General features: G+C 44.3%; 1 protein-coding gene across 1 annotated transcript in view; it reads right to left on the bottom strand.

The window, feature by feature from the left end:
* The window catches only part of LOC122805553 (atypical kinase COQ8A, mitochondrial-like), a 768,588-nt gene that overhangs the window by 23,867 nt on the left and 730,996 nt on the right, over positions 1 to 13,725 (bottom strand). The window lies entirely within an intron of this gene.

Genomic DNA, 13,725 nt, shown 5'->3' with positions numbered 1-13,725 from the left:
ATAGGAGTTCATAAGAATGTCGGATCATGGTTTGATGTAACTTTGGTAAAACAGCAATCAGCAAGTTAACATATTTACTGTGAAATACGTCCTGGCATCTCTCAACAGAACAGTGGCAAAAAAAAAAAAAAAAAACGGAAGGACACCCAGTTTACAAATGTCTGCACGTATTAGTGTCTTCAAGCTTAATTTATATTTTTATACTTAGCAATCCGGTATCCTGGTGACAATGAACTGCAGATAAATGACATCTCTGTATTTCCACAACTTCATGAAAAATGTGTGCTCCCCCCACATACAATATAGTCTTAATCTGAACATGTTCTATAAACAGCTGCAGTGTAGTAGGCCAGTGCAAGACAAAGGTCACATGTACTACATATTCACCCTATACTCTACCCTGAATTCTGCAACAACAGGCCACACTACATTAATGCTCCCCAAACCACCAGAGGTTTTTCAGACAGCAATGAGGCATAAAATAAGTACATTCATTTACAGATTTAACAGCCTCCAAGCTTACAGACAGATGGAAATAATGTCTGCTGATATACACAATGCAAAATAATGCACAGTTTCATGAATCAACTAGGCATTGATGTGTATTAACACAGACTTTTTTAATTAATGATACTGCTGTGCAATGATTTCCAATCAATTAAAAGTAATACATGCCTACATGCCTGTTGAAAGCTGCAAGTGGACATGGGTCATGCATTTACATCAGTTGTATGCATCCAGCCAGGAACTGTTCAGAGACCATTTATGACAATTTTCAGAAGAAAATGCAACAATTTTTGTTATATTGCAAAATAAAATGTGAAGACAACATATCAAGAAACAAGGCTTTAAAAATTCAAAAATTTAGTTTTCAACAATGTTTAGTCACATCATAAGATAATTCAAAGATGTTGAGCTAGTTGAACAAACCAGCTGACTTTCCAAGACACAACGAGAATATTCTTTTGAACAGCTAAGCTGCATAAACACCAATGAGATGCAAACATATACACCAGTCTCAGTCTAAACTGCAGCAAAAGAGAATATAGTCATAGTCATAACCAGAAACCCAAAATACAACTACAAACCTGATGCAAAGCAATAGGAAAGAAAATGCACCATAATAAATGTCTCCACAAAAGAGATACTGCACTAAAAGTTTAAAGCAAAGGGAGTGACTGCATACTTAAAAATGGTAACCACTTTTGAATGTTGCTATGATGCACAGCTCAAGTTCCTATGTTTGCAGAATGCCCCTGGTTTTGCCTCATGTTTTATCCTGTCCCTTGTAAAATGTTTGATTTTCTGGTAACTCACTGAGAATTAGTCAGTCAATAATGCCAGACATTAGTTTCATACTTCTTATTGCTTAGAAAATGTATGCTGCTGCAAAACCTGCTGCTCTGGTAAAGTTTTAAAATGTTTATATGAAATAAGGCAATGCTTAATTGTTCCTGACTCTGGACCTCTCTCTCAATTTTTTTGGCTTTGTTAAAGATAAAATGCTGATTTCCAAAGTGAGTGTGTGGAGCAGGGATATACCGAATCAAAAAACAATCTTCAAACTCACAGATTTGGATCAACACAGGTAAACAATGAACATCTGATCATATTATTTAAAATCAGTACAGCAGAGAACTAAAAACCTTGTGGTGGCTGCAAATACATTAAAAACTTGATTTTTTGTTTTGTTTTGAATAGATCAGTTACCAAAAGATAGCAACACATCCAGAACGTAAGACCTGAAAACTTGAAACCTTGAGGTGGCCACTAATGCATCAAAACAGGAAAAACAAGGCACATCTGTTTCAAGCATAAACTACTATTACAGTGGAGAACTCTGTGGAACAAAAACGTGTTTGTACACCCCCCTCCTTCCCATATTCAGATGTAGCTTTACACCTCCCAGCATAAACTACTGTTACAGTGGAGAACTCTGTGGAACAGAGGAGAATTTGTACACCCCCCTCCTTCCCATATTCAGATGTAGCCTTACACCTCTCCCAGTGTTTTCAGCTAGTTGTGTTTGCACACTCCCTCCTTCCTATATTCAGATGTAGCTTTATACCTCCTGGTGGTTTCAGATAGTTGTGTTTGTACACCCTCTCCTTCCCATATTCAGATGTAGCTTTGAACATTACAGTGTTTTCAGCTAGTTGTGTGTTTCTACACTCCCTCCTTCCCATATTCAGATGTAGCTTTAAACATCCTAGTGTTTTCAGCTAGTTGGGTGTTTGTACACCCCCTCCTTCCCATATTCGGATGTAGCGTTAAAAATCCCAGTGTTTTCAGTTAGTTGTGTGTTTGTACACCCCCTCCTTCCCATATTCAGATGTAGCTTTACACCTCTTGGTGTTTTCAGCTAGTTGTGTGTTTGTACACCAACTAGGGTTGCCACCTTTTCAAACTGCCAAAGTGGGACATTTTCGGGACAAACATCAGATTTTACAGGCAGACACATACCTACGGTCAGTACAAAGGATAGAACTTTAACTTTTTTGCCTAAATAAAAGCTTACTCTTGTAGCATTTTAGTTGCTTATTCTGTTTCTTATAACATTTAGGTATTTTACATACAGAATAACTGTTTTATGCAACTTTTACATAAAATATAGGATGTCCTACAATCTCAGGACATTTGCCATTTTTAATATTTTTTGTCAGGACAACTGCCCAAAGAGAGACTGTCCCTCACAAAGTGGAACAGATGGTAACCCTAACACCAACACCTTCGCATCTTCAGTTGTAGCTTTACACCTCCCAGTTTTTTTTTTAGGTCGAGTACTTGAGAACTTGTTACTCTCTTGTTGAGAGTTTTGTAGCTATGCTACTTCCTTTTAAGAGTTTTGCTGAATGCACTGCCAGTTAAGAGACTGCTTTAATGAATTCCATTACTATTACTGGAGAAACGTCATGACAAACAGTACAAATATCGGCTTTAAATGGTGCTACAGGGTTCTCTAGAACTGAGAGGTCCGCTTGCTTACCTGTTTTTGGGCATGGGCTACATTCATCCCTTCTTAGCATTAAAACTACAAGGCACACTGAACATGCTCAGACTGACGCAGCAACTCTGCTTGTGTCGTTCTCCTTTTTTTTAGTCACACACTGAACTTAGAGAATTACACTTGCCTATCTGTGTTCATAACCCCTCCTGCTTCCCCACCCCTTAAATAGGAACTTACCAGTTCAATAACTTAATCCAATTACTTACTCGCTCTCTAACTACAACCAGACTAATCCCAACTTTTTTTTTTTTTTTTTGCCAGAGGTACCTGCACTTTCTGCAGTGAAGTTACTCCTGCTAATTTGTGCTTATGTTTTGAAAATGAAGGACACTGTTGAGTTTAAAAAAAACATTTGCAGGTCTCATTAAATAACTGTATTGTCTGAATGCATTAGCAATTGTACTTAGCAATGCAAATGACTGAGTAGCCTTATTTAGTTACTATTTTTCCCTCTATTTTCTACCTGTTCCAGCTCTACATTACTAGCTTTCATTTATCCCCTCTACCTAACCTAAATGTTCCTCTGAACTAGTTTCTGCCATAATTGACAATGTACTTAATATTATCACTGTTTTCTTTCTCCATCACACATCACTGGTCTCAGTGCCTTTTCCCTCTGATCTCTTCCCTCTCATGAGCAAAAACTTTTACATTCCAACTGCTTTTGTCTTCCAAAGGTTGTTCTATTCCAGCCAATACAAACATAATATATATAGCATTTTGTGATGTACTGTCATAATACAGTCAGTACAAAACCAAAATGCCACTATTTTTGATCTAGAAATATGCTAGGAACCACACAGCTATTTTTCTCCTTACTTTTCACTCTAATCTCATAAAGTGCAGACTCTGAGACATCCTTGCCCGCTAAAGATTCTCAGGCTTCTACCAGCAACCCTTAATGCATAGCCACAGGTCTCCAGTCAATGAAGTACAGGAAGTGTTTGTATAAAAGAAAAAAAAATAGAGCAATATACTGACTGCTTGAAGAGTATAATTATATTAACTAAATTCTAAGCAGTGGTGAATGAGAAGTTATGTACCTACCAGAACGTTCCATGTTACTTGTCTTCTTCTCGCCTTCTTTCTTGCTGGACTCGGCCTATACTAAAGCTCGAGAGCTAATTTTATTGGCTCGAGGCAACCCTATATCCCATGATGCTAGGCGCTAACTACCCAGATCTCATTTGGTAGCTGAGAACATAGCAATTTTAGCCTCCCAACCAAAGGGAGAGAAGGAAAGGGGGAAAAACTCCCATGTGCCACTACCTGAAGGTATAGTTACCCAAGGATAACCAGTTTAGGCTTCAAATTATGAAGGGTGAAGACCCTGATAAAAAAGGGAAATCCTTTCGGTCTATCCAGGCTAGGGGGATGATGGGTGGGACGCAAGAAAGAAGGCGAGAAGAAGACAACTAACATGGAACGTTATGGTAGGTACATAACTTCTCAATGTTAAGTTGTCATTCTTGCTGGATGGGACCGCGTCCCTAGCACCTTCATCCTGGGTGGCTCATTGGAACAGGCTCTTGAGAACGGTGGAACCAAAATTTGCCCTGTTTCTGGAGGCCATGTCTAATTTGTAGTGCGTAATAAAAGTACGAGGAGAGGCCCATGTGGCTGCTGAACAAATAGTATCCATTGGCAATCTAGATTGAAAGGCTGTTGATGTAGCTAAAGCTCTGTTTGAATGGGCTCTTAGCTTACAAGGTAATTCTTTACCTCTGAGTTGATAGATATAGGGAATCACAGAGGACAGCCATCTAGACAAGGTTACTTTGGATACCGGAAGGCCCTTTTTACCTTCCGCATAGGACAGAAAAAGCTGTTCAGATTTCCTAGTTTGTTTAGTTCTGTCCAGATAATAACGGAGCTGACAATGAACGTCGAGATAATGCAGTTTTTGCTCTGTCCTGTTAGAATAATCTTGAAAGAAAACTGGAAGATCGATAGATTGATTTAAATTTGCCTGAGTAGCCACCTTAGGCAAAAAAGACGGGTTAGTTCTGAGAGAAACCCTGTCTTTGTGGAAAACTAGATAAGGAGGACGAATGCAAAGGGCATGGAGTTCTGATACTCTCCTAGCAGAAGTTATGGCAACTAGGAAGAGAGTTTTCCAAGAGAGCAACTTTAAAGAACAGGAAGCCGCAGGTTCAAAGGGAGGAAGAATCAAGGATGTCAAAATAAAATTTAAATCCCACTGTGGAGGGGGGTCTTTGACTGGGGGTTTGAGCAAAAAGATACCCTTGAGGAAGGCTTTACAAAGCTTGTGGGACATGATGCTAGAATCCAATAGGCCTATGTGAAAATTTGAAATGGCAGCTAACTGAACCTTTACAGTAGAGGATGAAGAGCCTGAATGAAAAATTTCCGCTAGGAAATCTAGGACTGACTGTATAGGAGCAGTGAAAGGATCTATATTCCTAGCCTTTGCCCAGAAGGAAAAACGCTTCCATTTACTAGCATAAATCCTTCTGGTAGAGGACTTGAGGGAAGCTACAATAATATCACGGACAGAATTGGAAATCAGGGGAAGCCTGGCTGAGGATGGAAGTGGAGCAACCAAGCTGTGAGGCTGAGAGACCGGAGGGATTGGTGCAGCCGCCCTGACTGGTGGGCCGAAAGATGTGGCACTGGGTCCAGATGCCAAGGCTGTTCCAAAAGGTAACGATGCAGGAACGGGAACCATATCTGTCGAGGCCAATAAGGGGCAATGAGGATCATCCTGGCTCTCAAGGCGGTAGCTTTCTGAATCAACTGAGTGATTAATGGAAAGGGGGGAAAGGCGTATAGAAGTTCCAAGGCCAATCGTGGACTAGAGCATCTCTGGTGGGATGGTCTGGAAGGGGAAAGAGGGTGAAGAAGTCGAGGCACTTGCTGTTTTGAGGTGTTGCAAAAAGATCGAAGCAAGGAGGACCCCACTTCTGAAAAATCTCCTCCTTTACTGATTGTTTGAGAGAAAACTCATGTGGCATGAGAATAGCTCTGCTCAACCTGTCCGCTATGATGTTGGACTTCCCGGGGATATGCGTTGCTATCAGAAACCGCTGAGAAGAGATCGCCCATTGCCAAAGTCTGAGTGCCTCTCGACACAGGGGATAGGACTTGGTTCCGCCCTGCTTGTTGATATACCACACTATGGACATATTGTCCGTCTGGATTGCAATAGTCCCTAAAGGAAGAGAGTCTTGGAGGGCCTGAAATGCCAAAAGCACCGCTCTCATTCTCCAGGACATTTATGTGCAGGTGGCATTCAAAAGGTTGCCATGTGCCCTGGACTGTCCTGCCCTGAAAATGCCCCCCCCACCCGATCAGGGAGGCATCCGTTGTGACAGTGGCATTGTAACGAATGGTCTGCCCTGAAGAACTTGAGGGGAGACCATCCACCAAGACAGATGTTTCTTGCAAGATAGTGTTATTAAGATTTTGTGTGTCAAAGGAAGCTGTTGGAAGGACCACAGGGAGAAGAGCATCCACTGAAGGAGCTGCATGTAAAAACGAGCAAGGGGAAGTAGCGTGATGGCTGCCGCCATGAGACCTAACACTTTTAGGACAAACCTGGCCTGGATTCTTTTGCTCTGAAGCAGGATATGAACATGATTTCGAATATCTAAAACTCTTTGTTCGGTTAATTTTGCTGAGAGCTGCATAGTGTCCAAGGTGGCGCCTATGACGGTAATAGACTGACAAGGCAACAAGGCAGACACTTCGAAATTTATGGAAATACCTAGCCCTTTGCAAGTTTGAATGGTGTAATCTCTGGCAAGAAGAAGCTGATGCCTGGTGGTGGCAGTAAGGAGCCAGTCTTCTAAATACGGAAACATCTGGAATCCTTGACGTCTCAGATGAGCCGTGACCACTGCCATGCATTTGGTGAACACTCGGGGGGCTGTAGTGAGACCAAAGGGCAGGACCCTGAACTGGTAGTGACTGGCCCCCAGCCGGAAGCGGAGAAACCTTCTGGAGCGCCTGTGCATCTTGATGTGATAGTACGCATCATGAAGATCCACTGAGCGCATCCAATTGTCCTGACTCAAAGGGTAGAATGGACTGTAGCGTGACCATCCGGAACTTCGTTATTTATACAGACTTGTTTAGTCTGCTGAGATCCAATATTGGCCTCTAGTCCCCTGTCTTTTTTGGCACCAAAAAGAACTTGATTCCGGATCCTAGCTGGTCTGCTGGGACTGGCTGGATGGCTCTTTTTGTTAGCAGTTTTGAAACTTCTAGTACTGCTTGTTCCCTTAGACTGGGTGGAACATCTGAGAGGGGCCCTTTTGACCGAGTTGGGTGTGGATAAAGGGAATTTTTTAACCCTCGGATATAATCGACTGTACCCATTTGTCTTGTGTGAGAGAAAGCCAGACTTCTGGGTACAGCGATAACCTTCCCCCGACTGCCTCCAAAGGTGGACAATCGGGCAGCTTCTCAGGGATGCTGTAAGGGTTTATCAGAGAGAGACTCTCTGTTACCCTGATTCTGCGGACCTCCTCTGCCTCTAGGGCGGCGTCTGTTGTTGTTCCCCCCCTGCCTCTCAGGGGAAACTGACCTCTTGCATCAAGCGTGACTCCCTGAGATTTGCGGAACCACATTTTCCCACCATTTTGACCCTTAGGATAGGGTCTGGATGGGGTAGAAAAACGGAATCCTATGGCAGAAAGAGTCTTGCCATCTTGTTCGCATCTGGTCAACGTATCCTTCACTTGAGGTCCAAACAATGCTGAACCATCAAAGGGGGAGTTAGTGAAGGACGCCTTAAAGGGGTCTGCAAAGTTGCAAAACCGCATCCAGGCATGACGCCTTAAAGCTACGCCTGTGCCTGTGGCTCTACTCGCTCCATCGGCTGCATAGGAAATAAGCCACATGGAGGAGTTGACAATGGAATTTAGGGTTCCTATCTGGGAGTTAATTTTGTCCTGAGACCCCGCAGCTGTTGGATCCTGTAGAGTATCACCCATTTCTTTGAGAATGTCTCTTTGAAGACGGGTGAAATGGCACAAGTAATTCAGCGACTGCATGGCGAAGGTCGCTGAAGAGAACATCCGCTTGCCGTACCTATCCATAGTCCTAGATTCCTTATTAGGAGGATGGATAGGCACTGAAGGATCGGCCAGTTCCTTCTTAGTGGCTGCAGCCACCACCATGGCATCAACTGGGACACCCTTAGTTAAGAATTGTTTATCTGACGGGGCTGTGATAAATTTGGAGGGCCTCCGTGGGGTGGGTTCCGTCAGATCAGGGGCCGCCCGCCTTCCGTGCCACCACTTCCATGAGGGGGTCAAAAGGCGGAGACGCCCACGAGGTGGAAGGGCGAGAACCAAACGCCTCCAGGTAAACCGACTCATCCTCGGAAGGGTTGAGGGTAGACCAGTTCCCCCCTCTGCTTAAGGATTTCAAGGATGTCAGAAAAGGAGACATCCTCAGAGGGGGACCGTGGGGACCCTTCTGACTCATCCAAGTCGGTATCAGATGTGATGGACTCAGGGGAGTCCACATGCTTCCTCTTACATGTCCTCTTTCGAGGGGGTTGACCTGACAAATCAGGGGAAGCCTCGGAAGAGGAGGATATTCCCAATGGGGAAACCTAAGGCGTTGGGTCTCTATGGTCGGGAATGAGAGAGTGGGTAGAGACCGCAGCAGGCACTACAGTGGGAGGAGCTGATGGAGCTGACCGTGGGGCAGGCACAGGAGCCAGAACGCTCCTCATGACCTTGAAGGCGCCCCTATCAGGCAGGACAGAGGGCTCCCATTACGAAGAAATAGGAACCCCAGCCTGCACCGAGAAGGACAGCTCCGAAGCCGATGTCGGGGCTGAACTCACCAGCGCCGAAGCTCCGAGAGGGAGAAAGTACAGTTTTGTACCTACCATAAATGTAGATGTTCGAGGATTCCCTTGCTGCAGTCCTGACAATTGGGTATAGTCCGTCAGCCCCCCCGTGCCAGAGTATAGAGAGAGCGCCGCCGTCATGGCGCCTTAGACTGCGCCAGTACGTCAGGGTACTAATGCGCATGACCGACGCCATTTCCTCAGTCTTTTCTTGCCCCAGATGTCAGAAGACCCAAAAAGACAAGTCCCAAAAACAACCTGCACCAAAAAACATGTACAATATATACAGTAACATATACAAAAAATATAAGCATGTAAACTCACCTACACAACCACCCTGAAACACAGAGGGGAAGGAGGGAGAACATCTAGATTTATGGTAGGTACAAAACTGTACTATGTTCTTCGTCTTCCCTTGCTGCAGTCCTGACAATTGGGTAGAATCCCAAAGCAGAGGTAAGGGAGGCTGGCAAATTATAAAGTAGCAGGAGCTGACAACATGCCTTGTAAAACAGCTGTGGCAAAACCAGCTCTAGACTTAGAGTATATAGGCAGGTGATAATGCCTAGAGAAAGTATGCACTGAACTCCAAGTAGCTGCTTCCAGAATATCAAGTGGCAGTAGCCCTAGTGGAATGAGGCCTAATCCCAGCTGGAACCTGTTTGCCATGATGGGAATAACAAAATGCAATGCAAAAGCCAATCCACCTAGAAATAGTTTGTTTTGACACAGGCTTGCCCTGTGAACTCAAAGCAAAAGAAACAAGTAACTGCTGAGACTGCCTAAAATCTTTAGTCCTGCTCAAATAATAACGCAATTGCCTGTGTACATCTAAAGTGTGCAAAATCTTTTCCCCTTTATTTTGAGGATCTGCAAAAAAATGAATAGTTTGGTTTAAAGCCACACTAGAAACCACCTTAGGCATAAAGGAAGGATTAGTACGTAATGATACCCTGTCCTTATGGAAAATCAAAAGGGCTCTACTGCCATAAGGGCCTGCAACTCAGACACCCTTCTTGCAGAAGTAATAGCCAACAGAAAAGCAGTCTTCCATGACAAATATTTCAATTCAGCAGTAGCTGCAGGCTCAAAAGGTTGTAGAGTAAGTTTTTCCAACACAAAATTGAGATCCCAAGCAGGAGTAGGAGCTCTACGTCGGGGTCTTATATTCTTTGCCCCTCTAAGAAACTGCTTGAACAAAGGATGCGAAAACAAAGGTGGGTCACAATCATAGTGAGCTGAAATTGCTGCAGCATGAATCTTTATGGAAGAGAAGGACAAACCTTTGTCCAATAATTCAGTAAGATATTGAAGAGCCACACCCAAATTAGGCTCTGAAATCTCCAAATTCTTTGCTGTACTCCAAAATAAAAATCTCTTCCATTTTTCCGCGTACACTCTCCTAGTACTAGGCCTTCTAGCTTCCATAATCACATTTAAAACTTGTTGAGGAAGCTGAGACCTACCGTGCTTCAACACAGAATATGCCAAGCTGTGAGATGAAGAGATTGAAGCTTGACATTGAGCAGATGACCGTCCTTCTGAGATAACAGCTGAGGAATCAGAGGTAAAGGCCATGGAGGCTTCTTTACAAGACTCCTTAGAAGTGGGTACCAGTGTTGCCGAGGCCAATCTGGAGCTATCAAAATCATCCTTGGCCTGTCTTGTCTGACCTTTAGTAATACCTTTGGAAGAAGAGGTAGAGGTGGAAAGGCATAGACATGAAGGTTTTTCCAACTGAAAGACAGAGCATCCACTTTCTAAGCTGTGTGATGAAACCCTTTTGTGCAATACTTTGGCAGCTGGTGGTTTAGTGGAGAAGCGAACAGATCTATGTCTGGAGTTCCCCAGGACACTGTCAATTTCTGAAATACATGAAGATCCAGTTTCCACGGGGATCCATGATTTGTCTGCTTAGTACATCTGCTAGGGAGTTCTGTGCTCCTGGCAGAAACCGAAGAGTCAGTTGCAGGCTTAACGCAGTCTCCCATAAAATCATTGCTTGCCTGCATAGAGGATAAGAATGTGTTCCCCCTTGCTTGTTGATGTACCACATGACAGTTGTGTTGTCTGTCAGAATCAACACCTGCCCTGGAAGAAGTAACTCCTTGAACACCATCAATGCAAACTGGACTGCTAACATCTCCTTCATATTGATATGTAGATGCTGTAGTCTGGCAGGCCACTTGTCTTGTATCCACTTTCCATTTAGATGAGCTCCCCAAGCAGTGTCCGAGGCATCTGTCGTTAAAATCTGGGGTCACAGAGAGTCCCTTGTTTAGGTGACATTCCTGAGCCCACCACAAGAATTCCTTTTGAAGGCAAGGTATTATTTGAATGACAGTGTCCAAATCTTGGCAGTGCTGTGTCCATACATTTTTGAGATACCATTGCAGCTTCCTCATATGCAGTTAAGCACCAGAATACAAGATGCCATGAACCCTAATGCTTGAAGGACTGTCCTTGCAGTCAGCACGGACTGATGAGATAGGTGATGGAAGTAAAGTGACAGATTCTTTTGTTTGTCCGGGGTTAAAAAGGCCATCTGGGCTGCTGTATTCAGACTCACACCCAGAAAGCACATGTCTTGAGAGGGTACTAGACTGAGTACCCTAGGCATCTCTAGCACTGCTATGACTTTATTCTTTCACAGAAATACCTAGGCATCTTAGCACTGCTATGACATATTCCAGATGCTGTAGAAGGTGTTCCTTTTCTTGAGCCAGAATCAGGCAGTCGTCCAAGTAAGGATAGATTTGAATGCCTTGAAGCCTGAAGTAAGCTATCACTGGAGCCAGAACCTTTGTGAATACAGTAGATAAGCCAAAGGGCAATGCAGAGAACTGATAATGAAAATCTCCAGTTCGAAACCTCAGATACTTTCTGCAACTTAGCCTTATAGGCACATGAAGGTAAGCTTCCTTGAGATCCAAAGTTACCATCCAGTGATCTTTGCCCAGCAGAGGTAACAGTTGCTGTAACGTCAACATCTTGAACTTGGGAATGTCCAGATAAGTGTTGAGGATAGATAATTCTTTGGCACTAGGAACAGGCGAGAATAAAGCCCCTTTCTGATACAGGGACTGGCTGAATGGCCCCTATCTGGAGTAACTGAGAAATTTGCATGTGAGCCTCTTTTCTTTGTGGAGGAGGAACATCTGGCATGCCTCTGAAAGGGGCATTGTGTGGAAATAAAATCTGTAACCGTGATGAATGATATCCAGCACCCATCTGTCTTGAGTGATTAAATCCCAATTTTCTTTGAAAAGAGACAATCTTCCTCCCAAAGGAGCTGCCAGACGAGAGTCCACTGGCAGCTGAAAAAAGGACTGACCCCTGCCTTCACCAGAAGTCTGAGCAGGCGAACTGTCTGATCGAGGCCTAAACGAACCTTGAGCCCTGCCAGACCTACCCCTAGACTGGGAACCATAAGCAGGATATGTCCACCCCTTAGCAGGCCAATTTCTACTAAACTTGGAGGCTGTACCTGCAAAAATCTTTAACAGTCTAAAGCATCCACCTTAGATTTCAATTGTGAAAGGAGATAATTCTGATATTTCAGCATATGAAACTGACAATTCATCATGGCCAAAGTGGAAGAAGTATATACTTTCTTACCCCACCTATCCAAAGCCCTTGCCTCTTTATCAGAGGGTACAGGATTTTTAACCACAGAAGCTCCCTGAGAAACAGTTTCTGGGTGGACTCTTAAACAAATACTTTATCAGGCTTAACAGGAGCAGGAGGCAAGGAGTCAGGGTTCAGAGAAGCCTCTGCAAAACATCCTCCACCACATTCAACACAGGAGGAATAGCTTAAGCCTTTTCTAGAGTCAGAGTAATCTTGGCCTTCCCATTTAAAGTGCTCCCTCATGGAGTGAAGAGTCTCTGAAAATGAAAAATCTCAGGAGAGGAGGAAGGGGGTGGAATCATCCACATCAGAATCAGAATAAGGAACACTGTTCAAAACTATCAAACTCCTGTTCCACCCAATCAGAGTAATCAAATCTTCTGCCATTTTGAGCATATGTTTCTTAGGACAGAAACTGAACTTCAGCCTGGCCTACCTCCTGAGAGGGCACATCCTGTAGTAAGTAACAGTCTGCCTGAGACTCCATTGAAACCACAAAAACCAAAACCTCCCCTGAGCTTCCAAAGAGACCGACATCCGGGCTGCGGTTCCTCCTCCCTAGGCTTCACTGTTTTATCTTCTTGATGCGCCGGAGCATCATCCTGCATATTTATAATGCAAACGCTTTCCCAAAACACTACCTAGTACAATCAAGAGCAGGCGGGCATCATCCGGACATATTACTATTACAACGTTTCCCAAACACTAACCTAGCACAATCAAGCCTCCAATTGTCAGGACTGCAGCAAGGGAAGACGAAGAACATCGGGGTCGGACAAGGGTCCGATGCCACTCGCCCCCTTGGAGCCGACGAGGGAGTCCAAGCGCCCGGATCCCTCCATGGATGGGGCCATGGAAGAGATCGGAGCAGACGACGGAGCCGAAGGGAGAAGTATTGGCTCCGATGTCATGACGGTCACGGCTCCGAGCTCCGGCTCCAAACTCCGGGGCAGAGTCGGAGGAGGAATCGAAGATGGTATGGGTAAAGCCACTGTCTGTTGAGACAGGCTGTGAAGCATTTGGGCCAGTGCCTGAGACTTTAGGAGTCTACTAACCACCCTCTCAAGGTCATGGTCGGAAAGCCTGGAAGACCGAGAGGAATGGCTCCAATGGCTCCGCTCCGAGAGCAAAGCCGATCTCGAAGCAGAGTGAATGGACTCCAGGAACGAAGACTTAGATCTTTTGTGGGTGGAAGATGGCACCGAGACTAGCGGTGCCGATGGAGCCAAAGACACGTCGGCTCCAACCGAAGCAGACTTAG

Source organism: Protopterus annectens, chromosome 6.part1, assembly GCF_019279795.1.
Source record: "Protopterus annectens isolate FY-2018-M chromosome 6.part1, PAN1.0, whole genome shotgun sequence".
Lineage (NCBI taxonomy): Eukaryota > Metazoa > Chordata > Ceratodontiformes > Protopteridae > Protopterus > Protopterus annectens.
The sequence above is the reverse complement of the archived record's forward strand: the minus strand, read 5'-3'. Positions and strand labels throughout refer to the sequence as shown.